Below are 13,608 nucleotides of genomic sequence, written 5' to 3' on the forward strand. Positions count from 1 at the left end.
TGAGCACTCCAGGCTAATGCTAAATTCATCTTCTTAAATGTTAAGGTAGCACTGTTTAAATTTGTTTACAGTGTGTGTGTGTGTGTGTGTGTGTGTGTGTGTGTGTGTGTGTGTGTGTCTGTGTGCGTGCGCGCGCGCGCGCGTGCATGCATGCATGCATACGTGCATGCACATGGAGGAACTCATACACATGGGTGGAAATCATTTCTCTTCCACTGTGTGGTTACTGGATATCTGTCAAGTTTGACAGCAAGGGATTTTGTCTGCTGAACCATGTTGCCTGCCTAACTGTTTATTTTTGTATCCATAGAGCCAGCTTTATGTCAAATTCAGATTAAGGGACTAATGTCCCCACATTTCTTCTTGGTCAACACATATTTACAGAAAAAGAATTTACAGTAAATGACCCCAAAGATCTCTTTTAGTTTAATGAAAGATAAAATTGCTAAGGCATTTAAAAATAAACATAGTTTGAAAACTTAAAATATTGGTGGTTTTCCTTTTGTAAAAAAAAATGATAAAAACAATGATAGCATAAAAGGAAGCACATTTCAACATTCTGGGCAAAACCTTCTCTGCAAATTCAGCCATTTTCATGAATATATAGAATGTATTAGTCTGACCAAAATAAAATTTGAGAATCTCATTTTCTTCATCAAATAATAGAATCCACAGTAAATTTCATTGAATGTAAAGTTGGTTATGTTTCTATATGTGGCTGCATGCATATACATTTTTCCATATATGAGAACTGTTGTATCTTACATGTTATGCACATAGCAAGAGCCCTTTCAGAACGTGTTGTGATACTAACTTTGCACATGAATCAATTTTCTCCCACTGCTGTGGAGGAGAACATAGACATGGACATTTAGGCCTGTATTATCACTAAAGGAAGGCGCCAAGGCTCCTGTGGACAGCCGTGACTTCAGCACACTGACTAGAAGCTGGATTAAGTTTGTAGTTCACACTGTCCCTTCGTCTTATATTGTCATCAATCAGAAAATCTCAACCCTTCCTAAAGAACCCAGGCAGATGAGGGTGTAGTGACTTTTGTTTTATTTTTCTTCACTAAGTGATTAAAAGCACTGAACTTTAGCATGCTCAGTTAGCTACCACCGGATTATATCTGCCTAAGGAAAATGATAAAAGAAAGCTTAGAGGATATACAAAAACATGCAAGATAGGGATATTGGGTATGAATCATGAAGATCAAGAAAAATAGTGGAAGGATAAGGGATAGCGGAAAGTAGGCCTGAGTCTCACATCTTTTCCTTAATTTTGTTGAATTAATTTACATTTATTTGATGATAAAATAACTTTTTTCAATGTCTTATTTTAAGAGAGGAATTAAAAATGTGTAATAATATAACGTGTATTCTGTCTGTCTTTTTTTCTATAAAGCATGAACTAAGGATCCTTTTTTCTATGCTTGGAAGCAGCTGGAACCAAAAAATAGTTAAAAATGGCCAAAAATATTAAAAAATAAGTCATTTGTTTCTTACATGAATACTTTCATCTGGACATTAAATTATTAAACACATGGCACCCCAGTAAGGCATGTGAACTCCCAGTGTTGCATGTATGGGCATGCATTCCTGGGTGTGGAATCTTAGTAGCACTGGGACTCCTCTTCCCAGTTGTTTAGAGGTGTTCCAGAATAGGTAACAGGAAGACCAGGCTGCCTGTGTCATCACTGCTCATTCTATTGGTCCTCTGTGATGGAGGCTGACACAGAACCCTGGCCTTTGTTGATATCACTGATGCACACCCACTATCCATCCACCAACCCTTTCCACAGGGTCACCTTATTGTCTCTACAGGACATAGCCAGGAAGTTTGCTATGATGGACCAGCTCATGGGCCACACAATGTCATTGAGTCTGTGTAGGAGTTTAGGTGACCACATATTGCCTGAGGCATCATTGCATTTCAAATAAACACTGTTCTGAGAGCCTCTAATGGTGTTGGTGGCCAAGCCAATGGAGGGGGCCCAGGTAACGTCTCGAACCCAGTCGCTGTGTGCCTCTAGCTTTTGCTCCTTCCACTGGCCATCCTCCTCTTCCCTCTACAACTTGATGAGGTCACTGCCACCTGATGCAAACTTCTTGATGTAATGGGTTTCTTCCCTGATGATTGGTCTATAAGACTTTCTGAAACATCAGCTAGGGCCCAATGAAGTCATTGATTACTGGATTTCCCAACTACAGTTATTGCTTGTCTAAAGTTGTCATCTGACTTCCCTGTAGGAGACCTAGGGGATGTAGGGCATGCTAATTTTTACTTCTAATGAGCTCCCCTGTAAAGTCTTCTCAGTATTCTTTTCAATGAGAAATCTATGCAATGCCGCAGAGTAGCATTAAAGAGAGAGCAGTGGAGGAAATTTTGTATTGCAGCCACAGTTGTGTTGCATTAGATGTATTATAGCAAGAATGCATCTCCTACTTAGATCACAGAATACAGCAGCTTTGCTAAGGACTCAGGATTTCTGCTCTTTCAGCTGTGTTTAAAGAGCTTCCTGGGTATTATCTGCCAGCTTTCCACTGTCCCAACACAAATAGCTATTACTTTATCATCATTCGTCAAATGAAAATACTTAACCCTGGATAAGGCCTTGGCTAGTAAAAGGGCACATCCCTCATAGAAGCAGAGCCAGCATTCGAACCTACGCAACTTGTTCAAGAGTTTTCTCAAGGGTTTTGCAAGAACGAATTTGGATGGTCCTGGATCTGTGCCCCTGAATGGTAATTGTAAGTTTGAAATTGTGTAGCTAACTGCTTTTATAGTGTCTTCGCCATTGTGTAGTGGATGCATATTGGTTCTTCTTTTCATCTGAAAAGTCTAGGTTTTGGCACACCAGCCATCTACTAGGAACACTGCAAACACATATCACACAGGAATCTCAATTGTGAGCATTTGAAATGCCATTCTGTTCACTTATCTTGCATTCCAGCCTGGTGTCAAGTCTAAGCATTTGGTTAGATATTATGCTAGTACTTTGTTTTTCACTGTGTCTAGGTGTGTGGTGCACTATTGGTGTGTAGTGAGAGTTACTTTCAGATCTAGACTTCTGTTGGGATGTGTGCACTCTCAGTTACCTGTGACTTTTCACCAGGATTGGACCCAGAAGGCATGAACCCTGTCATTGCACCACATGGAAATCCAGGACTTCTGCTTTCTTTGAAGGGTTGAGCATGCTACCTTCTCCATTCATACTTGCATTATTAATGCTCAAGGGATCCATTTGTGGGTTTCATTTTAACTTCTGAATTGATCCTAATCTTTAGATTCCAAAGAAGGTCAGAAGTTTTTGAGATAACAAAAGTGGGCTAGTCCTCCTCCAGTCATTGTAGTTGTCAACTTCTAATTTCATACTGAAAATCAGGCAGGGCATTCACTCACCCTTTGGGTAGTACAGGACACATTTTCCAATCCTTCTACATGGAGATATTTACATCTATGTTGGAGCAAAATACTGTTTTAGGTACTATATCAAAGCTTAGATAGAGAATGTTCTCATTTCATTGTTAGTTGGAGGAAGAGGTTTATGGTTTATAGACTTCAGTCAGAGCCTTTTTAGTTTTTCCTTCTTTTTTTTATTAGATATTTTCTTTTTTCTTTCTGTTGGATATTTCATGTATTTACATTTTAAATGTTATCCCCTTTCCTCCCACTTCCCTGCACCTTCCCTTTCCCCCTGCTTCTGTGAAGATGCCCACTCCCATCAGCCCACTCCCATCTCACCACCCTGGCATTCCCCTACATTGTGGAAGGAGCCTTCACAGGATCAAGGCTTCTCCTCTATTGATGCCAGACAATGCCATCCTCTGCTACATATGCTGCTGGAGCCATGGTCCCTCCATGTGTTTGTACCCTTTGGTTAGTGGTTTAGTCTCCAGGAGTTCAGGGGGTTTGGTTGGTTGGTATTATTGTTCTTCTCCTGGAGTTGCCAACCCCTTTAGCTCCTTCAGTCCTTTCTCTAACTCCTCCATTGGGACCCTGTGCTCAGTCCAATGGTTGGTTGTGATCATCGACTGCTGTATTTGTCAGGGTCTGACAGAGCCTCTCAGGAGACAGCTATATCAGGCTCCTGTAAGCATGCACTTCTTGGCATTCCCAATAGTGTCTAAGTTTGGTTATTTTGAGCTTTTGGGCTAATACCCACTTATCAGTGAGTGCATACCGTGTGTGTGTGTGTGTGTGTGTGTGTGTGTGTGTTTGTTACCTCACTCAGGATGTTCATTAAGTCATTGTTTTAAATAGCTGAGTGGATGTGTAAATGTACCACATTTTCTGTATCCATTCCTCTGTTGAAGGGCATCTAGGTTCCTTCTAGCTTCTGGCTATTATAAATAAGGCTGCTATGAACATAGTGGAACATGTGTCCTTATTATATGTTAGAGCATCTTTTGGGTATTTGGCCAGGAGTGGTATAGTTGGGTCCTCAGCTATAACATGTCCAATTATCTGAGGAACCTCCAGACTGATTTCTGGAGTGGTTATATCAGCTTGCAATCCACTAGCAATGGAGAAGTGTTCCTCTTTCTCCACATCCTCGCCAGTATCTGTTGTCACCTGAGTTTTTGTTCTTTGCCATTCTGACTGGTGTGAGGTAGAATCTCAGGGTTGTTTTGATTTGGATTTCCCTGATGACTAACTAAGGATGTTGAATATTTCTTTAGGTGGTTCTCAGCCATTTGGTATTCCTCAGTTGAGAATTCTTTGTTTAGCTCTGTACCTCATTTTTTAATAGGGTTATTTGATTTTCTGGAGTCTAAGTTCTTGAGTTCTTTGTATATATTGGATATTAGGCCTCTATCAGATATAGGATTGGTAAAGATCTTTTCCCAATCTGTTAGTTGCGGTTTTGTCCTACCAACAGTGTCCTTTGCCTTCCAGAAGCTTTGCTTTATGAGGTTCCATTTGTCTATTGTTGGTCTTAGAGCATAAGCACTGTTGTTCTGTTTAGGAAATTTTCCCCAGTGCCCATGTGTTCAAAGCTCTTCCCCACTTTTTCTTCTATTAGTTTGAGTGTATATGGTTTTATGTGGAGGTCCTTGATCCATTTGGACTTGAGGTTTGTACAGGGTGATAAGAATGGATCGATTTGCAATCTTCTACATGCTGACCTCCAGTTGAACCAGCACCATTTGTTGAAAATGCTGTCTTTGTTCCATCCGATGGTTTTAAATGCTTTGTTAAAGATCAAGTGACCATAGGTGTGTGGGTTCATTTCTGGGTCTTTCAATTCTATTCAATTGATCTACCTGCCTGTCTCTGTACCAATACCATACAGTTTTTATCCAGTCATGGCTTTTTAAGGTATTTCACTGTGTTCTTTTTCTCTATGAGAAATTTCCATGTGACCTCCACTTACATTGGAATAGAAAATAGGTGTGCAGTGTGAGGATCACTTCTGGTCTGTGTTTGGTGACTTTAATGCACAAATCAAGCATATACTGATAATAAATCACAAAGAAGTTGATCTTAACATGATTCTTTACATATATATTATTTTACCATTTTAAAGATAAAATGAGATGGTTGTGCTTGTTTATTTTTACATAAATACTTAAATCTTGGTCCTGGTAAGATGGCTCAGCACTGACTTAAGAGCACTTCCTGCTCTTCTCAAGGACCTGCATTCAATTGCCAGCACCCACATAGTGACTCAGAACGGTCTGTAATTTCAGTTCTACAATGTGAAGACACACATGTAGTACAGAGACATACATACAGACAAAGTACCCATACATATTATTGTTGTCATTGTCGTCATCATCATTATTATCATAAATTAGAATAACCTTTAAAAAAGAATTAAATCTTGGCTGAACATTTGATAATGTGGCATGAGCATCTCCCATATTTTCCTGAATTGGTTGATACTTAAGTTTTGTATTTATCAATGATTGGTATTTCCCCATAACTATGTAATGCTATTTTTTCTCAATTTTGGAAATTCTACCCTTATACTAATTATATAATATATATATATGTTCAGCACCCTTAGAGGCTAGAGCCATTAGTGTTCCTGGAGCTGGAGTTAGATGTAGTAATGAACTGTCTGATGTGTGTGCTGGGAATTGAACTTAGGTCATCTAAGAGAATAATGTGAACTCCAACCAAAGCATCAATTTTTAAAATCACATGTTCTATCATTGTCAAACCTGAGATGTACTAATTTGTTCCTTACATGTTGAGAAGTGACAGTAGGAAGATATTGGAATCACTTGGTTTTTTGACTTGTTTTCTATAATTAAATCGTTTTGTTTCTGTAAGGTTATGAAGCTTTGTACACTGCAGTTCATAGCATGCAATCGTGTGGCATCTTGGCAGAGGTGTTTTAGGTAGCTTGCTTTTGTTGTGTGTAGTGTGCCCAATCCAGAGTGAATATTTTTTTGTGTTTTCAGAGCTGAGACTGCTGTAAAGTCATGTGATGCACCATTTTAGTAGAAATCTCTTGGATTCACTGTGAATTTGATTCTAGATTCAGTTTTGGCTGGTGCATATTCAGAACATTTACTGTTACCAGATGTTTTATGACTCACAATTAATCATCTAATCCCTTCTGAGGTCATAGCCCATAGTTTCCGAAGTTCTTATTTGACAGGCAGTAGGAGGGTCCCTACACAGGCTGTTTTGTTTATTGATGTTGTTATTTGTATTTACTTACAAAGCATAGGAAAGAGGTTACTCCCAGGTAAAACAATGCCTCTGAAAGAGATGTGTTACCAGTTTGATCCCATTATGGATAGAAGGTCCCGTCTTTAGTTAACTTCCTCTTCCTGTATAATGTAGCACCTCCCAGCAGTCCTTTCAGATGGGAGCAGGGGCAGAAGGGAATGGGGTTTAGACAGAATCTCAGGGTAGGTTTCTGGGATGCTCCTGCTCCTTTACTACCATGATTTTATGTGCAGTGCATACTTAAGGGGAAGGAAAGATGTCTTAATGTGTAAGTCTCACGGGAGGACAAAAGGCTTTTATTCCAAATGCTGAGGAATGAAATCTATTAAAAGGGTTGAGGATCTACCACAGGGAGTAAGAGAAATAAGAGGAGGAGGAGGAGGAAGAGGAGGAGGAGGAGGAGGAGGAGGAAGAGGAGGAGGAGGAGGAGGAGGAGGAGGAGGAACCCAATCCACAACTATGAGTTGAAATTAGGAAAACAAAGGCTATGATCGCTTATGCCTTGTGTGTCCTTTTGACCCCAGTCCACCCTTCCTTATCACCACCCCCCCTTAATTGCTTTTCTAAATTTTTAGACTTTAATCACATTTATACCTACATTGTCTATATTAATACTGATTCTTCTCGGAGTGATACTATCAGTGGTATGTGGTAAAAGAGAGGTCATTCCATAGCCACCTACATTTCCCACGAAGTTTTCAATCATGCCACAATACTGAAGGAAAGGTTGACTGGGACCTGGCATAGCTCATAAGCACTTGTAGCAGAGAGGGTTCCATTATTCTGGTAGATGTGCATAAGGCTTTGAATTTTGATCCTAGCATCCTGCTCCCAAAAGCCCATTCTCATAGTTTGGGTAGAACCATGTAGTATGCCTACTCCTTCTATTTTGTGTGGTCTACTTACAAACCATCAAAGGACCATAGACATTTGAACATAAGAATTATTTCTTCCGCTCACCACATTTGACAGAAGTTAGGTGGACAAGAGGGCCGTTTCAGGAGACACTCAGTTGCCTTTACTGTTTCTCCATGTCTATACTTAAGACACTTCCTACTCTACATCTTGAAGTGACAGTCAAAGAAATATGTCTTAGTTAAAATTAGCTAACAGAAAAACAGATCTAGAGAAACTGTAGGAGAACCAGTAAGTTAATAAACTTACTGTTTATTATAAATTTCTTAGTTCTAATTTATCCTTTTTAAATCTAGTCTAAAACCTTAAAAAATAGAGGAATCAATTATGTTCCAGCTGAATTTTAGAATTTATAATACCTGCATTAATTTAAAAAATATTCTCTTCTTTGAGAAATTTATATAATTTTAAAATCATATTTATTTGTACTCTTTCCCTTAAGTTTTCCCAGATCTACCTCTATCTTCCTGTTCACTCCAACCTTGTGTTCTCTTTTGTTTTAAATATCAGAAATCATCAACTCTAATTTATATCGTCCATATACTTTTGGGTGTGGACTCATTTGCTGGAAATGGTCAACCTACCCTTAATAAAACCGATAGTCCTTCCTCCAGAAAGTATCGACTGTCCACGGTTCCACTGGTAGGTGTAGGGGATCATGAACCACTTCCTACTCCGTATTACAATGTCTTCTGACTTGATCTTGTGCAAGAAAACACAGCTAGTGTTAGTTAGTGGGTACAGGGGGTCTTTCCATGCCCATAAGACAGCATTTTGTTCAGATTTGTCCTAAATCTTCCTCTTAAAATCTTTGTCCCTTCTTCCTTGTTGGTCCTTGACTCTTGTTGAGGTGATGTAATATACATGTTCTATTTGTAGCTGATCACCTCATAGTCATTTATTCTCTGCACTTTGGCCAGTTATACATTTCTCATTCAATCAACTACTACAAAAAGAAAGTTCTCTGATGTGGTCTTAGAACTGTGTTATCCTATGTGTAGAGTTTAGAGGATAGCTTGATGTTATGTCCATTTAGCAAAACAATAGGTTTTTATCCCTGGGGCTTATGAATTACCTAACTTTGAGTTCTTGGCCCGGTTCCAGTATCAGGTCTGTGTTTTGTGCTATGGAATAGGCCTTAAATTCAAATCAGAAGGAGCTTGGTTACCCCCATAGAATTTATGCCACTATTGCACCTGTGAACATATCTTGCCTTGCCTTTTATGTAGGGAGAGGAATAACAAAGTAGGATATTGGGGGAAGGATAAGTAACCCTTGGGATGTTTAATAGTCATTTTGAATATTTATATTCATATAAAAAGCTTAATTTGATTTATTCTATTTCGGTGGTTACCATCATCCCAGAAAGTCATAGATTGCCATATAGAATGCTCAGTGCTGGTTTGGGATGTCTCCTCTCAATTGGTTGCTCATAGGTATCCTGGGTTTCTGTTAAAACAGTGCAGCCTATTACCTTTGCTCTTGGTTGTCCATCAAAACTTGAAGGTAAGATCCTATTGTTGAAGACCAATACATTGGTCATAGGACATGGATTACTTTTAAGAAGCTTCTTTCTTACTGCTTAGCTCTCTTATTAGTGGAAGGTGCTATCTGGCCTTTGGGAGGGGAAAGCCCTCACCAGTCTACTCAGTTGCCAAACCTGTAAATTGTAAAACATCAACATGTCTTTAAAAATGGTGTCATACTTGCCAAGACCATATACCAGATTCCTCCTGTATTTCCCTGAATCAGATTTAGAGCAAAATTAGGGGAAATAGAAAAAAATTAGGATTGTGATCTCTGATTTAAATCCTCAATTTATAGAAATAATTATGCATTCAGTCTACATTTTCAGTTGAGAATCATGAGTTTCAGGAGAACCATTTTAAAAACTAAGCTATTCAGGAGTAGCTTCCCCAGCCTTTCTTTTAGTATGCTCATTCTCTTTCCTTGGTCACCCTACATGGTCAAGATTTCTTTATATCAACTTGGAATCTTTCTTTAAGCTATCCTTAGAAAGTCATGTGTGTTGCTGTTCTCTTTGGGTTTGTTTGTGTCTGGTCCTCTTGGAGATTTTCAAAATAATCAAAAAACACTTATGTCATAGACAGTGTTTACTGTCTTTAACAAGAGTTTACTTTAAAAAATAAGTGGTGTATTGGGACATGTGTGTGAGAACTAATATGGATAGTAGCAGATTGAGTGTAAGACATTGCAGTCATCCTTCTTGGATATGACTTAAGCTAGCCTTGCTTTATCTTTTTGTAAGATAAAATCAGTGATAATATTGACTGGTGTGTGTGTGTGTGTGTGTGTGTGTGTGTGTGTGTGTGTGTGTGTGTATTTAAGAGCTTAAAACAGACTGGGTATTTAATATATATTGAACATTGAAGTTATTATTACCAAATAAATTTGTAAAAATAAAATTAAACCTTTATTATTTGATTATATTTCTTTAAAAAGAAATTTCAGTTTTCCTCTAAAATGTGATTTTGATCAGTTACATGGAGAGCAGTATAGGAAATCATGAGAGCACCGTAATCTTTTGTTTCCAACAGAGTTATTGAGGTATTGTCAGTTGGCATATAGGACCCAATTGGTAGATGTTTTCAGAGGTTTGCAGAATCCATATCTTTTCACATCAATTATTGCCAAGCTCCAGTTTGTCTGTCTATCTTTGTGATCTTAGAGATGCCTCTGGCTTCATATTATCTACTAGAAGCTTGAAGGCCACCAAAGAGATCACTTGGTTTGCTTTTCTAGCTTCAGAAATCTTGTAAGGCTCTTGGCCATGCAGACTTGCAGTGTGCGTGGTTCTGCTCTACGGTGAGCATGGATGCTATCTCTCTTATCATAGTGGTCAGTGAGAAGGCTAAAATCTCAGATCTTACAGACTCATTGAAGACTTTTGCCTTTCATTCCCTTTTCTTCCCTTTTTTTCCTTCCTTCCTTCCTTCCTTCCTTCCTTCCTTCCTTCCTCCCTCCCTCCCTTCCCTCCCTCCCTCCCTCCCTCCCTCCCTCCCTCCCTCCCTCCCTCCCTCCTTCCTTCCTTCCTTCCTTCCTTCCTTCCTTCCTTCCTTCCTTCCCCCTTTCTTTCTTTGGACATAATGTCAACAAAACTAGCTGATTTGTTAACCATAATTTATGTAAATAGTCAAAGTCTACAGAAATATTTACTGACCCAAGTGACCTTGTAATGAGCAGTTGGATATGCTTAGATGGCATTTGGTAGCTAGATGTTTGTCTTTGGAATAGGTTAAGAATTATCACTCCTATATAAATCTAATCTCATTTCTGAAGTATATCCAATTTCTTGTTAGGAAAGTTTTCTGATAGTATGTCACTAAAAATCAAAAGTTATGATATATGGTGAAGAAATCCCCAAATGTCCTTAGCCCCTAGCCTTGAATTCCTTTTTCTAAACGGGTTCTCCAGTCTTACCAGATTACTCTGTCTACTTTGGATAAATGACTTCTAATGCTCCTGGAATCTCACTGCTCACACATGGCTTCAGCCTCCCAAGAGTTGTTGTGCCTGGAGAATCCTCACCTTAAGTTGAAAGGTCTTCAAGAGATTCATTTCTCAACTTGACCTGTCTTTAGTTCATTCTCTTCCCATCCCCTCTTTTCTTTCTTCCCTTCCTTTCTCCCCTTCAGTTCTCTTGCCCTTCCCCATCCTTCCCAGTTTTATTCTCCTTTATTCCTTCCATTTTTTCCTTCCTTCCATCACACCCCTTTGTCCTTTATGTTTTGCTTAGATCTTTCGCTCCTATTCTCTAGTTCTCAACCCAAGTATTTTCGTCTCCCTAATTACGTACATGTCCAGTGAAAGACTCATAGTACTGTATTCTCTGTCTCTCATTTCTTGCCTTGTATGATGACTTAACTCTCACACGTGCACTTTATAACTCCCTGAGGGCACAATCCAGCGGCCCCCCCCCCCCATCCTTTGGAAGGCTGAGGTCAAATTATTCACTGCTCAGTTAACTTCTCTAAAAATGCCTTCAGTATGCAAGTCCAGTGATTCTAAATCCAGTCAAGTTGACATGATTGACAAGATTAATTGTCATAGGGTCTAAATGAGTCTTTCCAACATGATTAGCACATCTTATTTCCCTGATAAATGTGTCTTTATTAATTTTTCTCTGATTCTCAAAGCTAAGTGATTCAGGCTTATGTACAATGACTTTATTTTCTCCTTTAGAAATCTGTACTTGCTGCCCTAGTAACATATTAGTGTCCTTTGTAATTTATGACTGTGATGTTTTCGTCATGACCAAGTCATTTCCTGAGGTTAAGATCACAACTGAATACCTTGTCACCTGTCTTCAGTCCGTAGGTGGCTGTTTTCATTGTCTTATCACCATGGATTTCCTCAAACTTAACTAGAAGAGGAGAAGGAGAAGAAGAAAGAAGAGGAGGGGGAGGAGGAGGAGGAGCAGGAGGAGGAGGAGGAGAACATGCTTGGTAAGTAAGATCCACCTGCCCTCTGAATTTCCTGCCTTTTCTTTCTTTCTTTCTTTCTTTCTTTCTTTCTTTCTTTCTTTCTTTCTTTCTTTCTTTCTTCCTTCCTTCCTTCCTTCCTTCCTTCCTCCCTCCCTCTCTCTTTCTCTTTCTTCCTTCCTTCCTTCCTTCCTTCCTTCCTTCCTTCCTTCCTTCTTTCCTCCCTCCCTCCCTCCCTCTCCCTCCCTCTCTCTCTCTTTCTCTCTCTCTCTTTCTTTCTTTCTTTCTTTCTTTCTTTCTTTCTTTCTTTCTTTCTTTCTTTCTTTCTTACCTTAAAATACACTTTTTACTACTTTGACAGATAGGTTCTCATGTTCCCATAGTGGTGTTTAGCTTGCTAGCTGAGGATGCCTTGGAACTGCTGGCTCCTCCCTTCAGCTCATAAATGCTGTGATTGTACTTATCCATGTATAGTTTGAGTGCTGTGATTCAAACCCAGTCTTTTGTGCATGTTGGGCAAGTGCTCCACTGAGTCACATCTTAGGAGCTTCCAGGGCATATTTTTGAAGCTGGAGAAGATGTAAAGTTTTTCTTATATGTGGGTGGTTAAGTGTAATTTAAATAGAGCTTAAATAATTGTGTTTTGAGGCTATTAAAGTATCAGATCCCTTTCATAGTCATGAAACAGAGGGAAGATAATGAGAGAGTTCATAGCATATGAGTTTTCAACATTCAAATGTTTATGACACTGTAGAATTTCAGATCCCAGCATACTGTAGTTTTCACTCCAGTCTATACATTAGAATCAGCATAGCGAGAGTTAGGCTCTTTCTGTGTGTTCTACTGGACCCTTCCATTTGAGCTTAGCATTTCAAAGACTTTTGGCATCAGGTATCTCCTCTCCCAGATCTGACTGGTTGTCATTCCCTATTCCTGAATTGCCCCATCCTCCAAAGCCTTCTCTAACCCATCTCCATGTTTACATTTTCAGGTTTGTCTTTTATCATATTCCCTTCACTGGCTTATTCTTCTCGGTTGACTGACTAGTCTTCTGTGATTGGTATGCCTTACTGTTTGCATCCGTGTGAAATGGATCTAATCGTGTTTGTTCACTTGTCTAAAAGCATGTGTCAGCTTTTCTTAGCATTTCATAACCTGTGTGCTTTGTTTCTAGAATATTCTCATTCCTGTGTTCATTGGCATCTCTGATCTAGCCCTGGTGCTAGATTTTGTGCTAGCTCTGTGGAGATGGAGCCATTTAAATATTTCCTTCTCCCTCATCACCTCTTCTTCTATCCAATGAGCAGTCTAAGTGCAGTGACTGATCTACACCAGTGGTCTTGCGTGTCAGTCATGACTTTTGAGATTTTGTGTATTTCTTTTGTTCTCAACAATACTCGGGCCCAGGTCTTTTCTCTGCTGTCCTACTCTGGCTATTGTTCAGCACTCTCCTGTCCATTTTGTGTTAACCTGACTGGTTTCCAGTTGAGTTCCTATTCCTCAGATCTGCATAGCTATTCTGTTTGGCCTCAACTTAAGCTTCAACTTCTTGACAGTTGGTTTA

General features: G+C 39.3%; 1 long non-coding RNA gene across 1 annotated transcript in view; it reads left to right on the top strand.

Annotated features, from left to right (window-relative positions):
• Window positions 1–13,608, top strand: part of LOC134482707 (uncharacterized) — a 372,018-nt gene that overhangs the window by 317,750 nt on the left and 40,660 nt on the right. Inside the window, exon 7 of the long non-coding RNA XR_010059159.1 lies at window positions 11,934–12,068. This is a non-coding gene — a long non-coding RNA (uncharacterized LOC134482707). The remainder of the gene's footprint in view (window positions 1–11,933; window positions 12,069–13,608) is intronic.

This window comes from Rattus norvegicus, chromosome 17, assembly GCF_036323735.1.
Source record: "Rattus norvegicus strain BN/NHsdMcwi chromosome 17, GRCr8, whole genome shotgun sequence".
In the NCBI taxonomy this organism is placed as follows: Eukaryota; Metazoa; Chordata; class Mammalia; order Rodentia; family Muridae; genus Rattus; species Rattus norvegicus.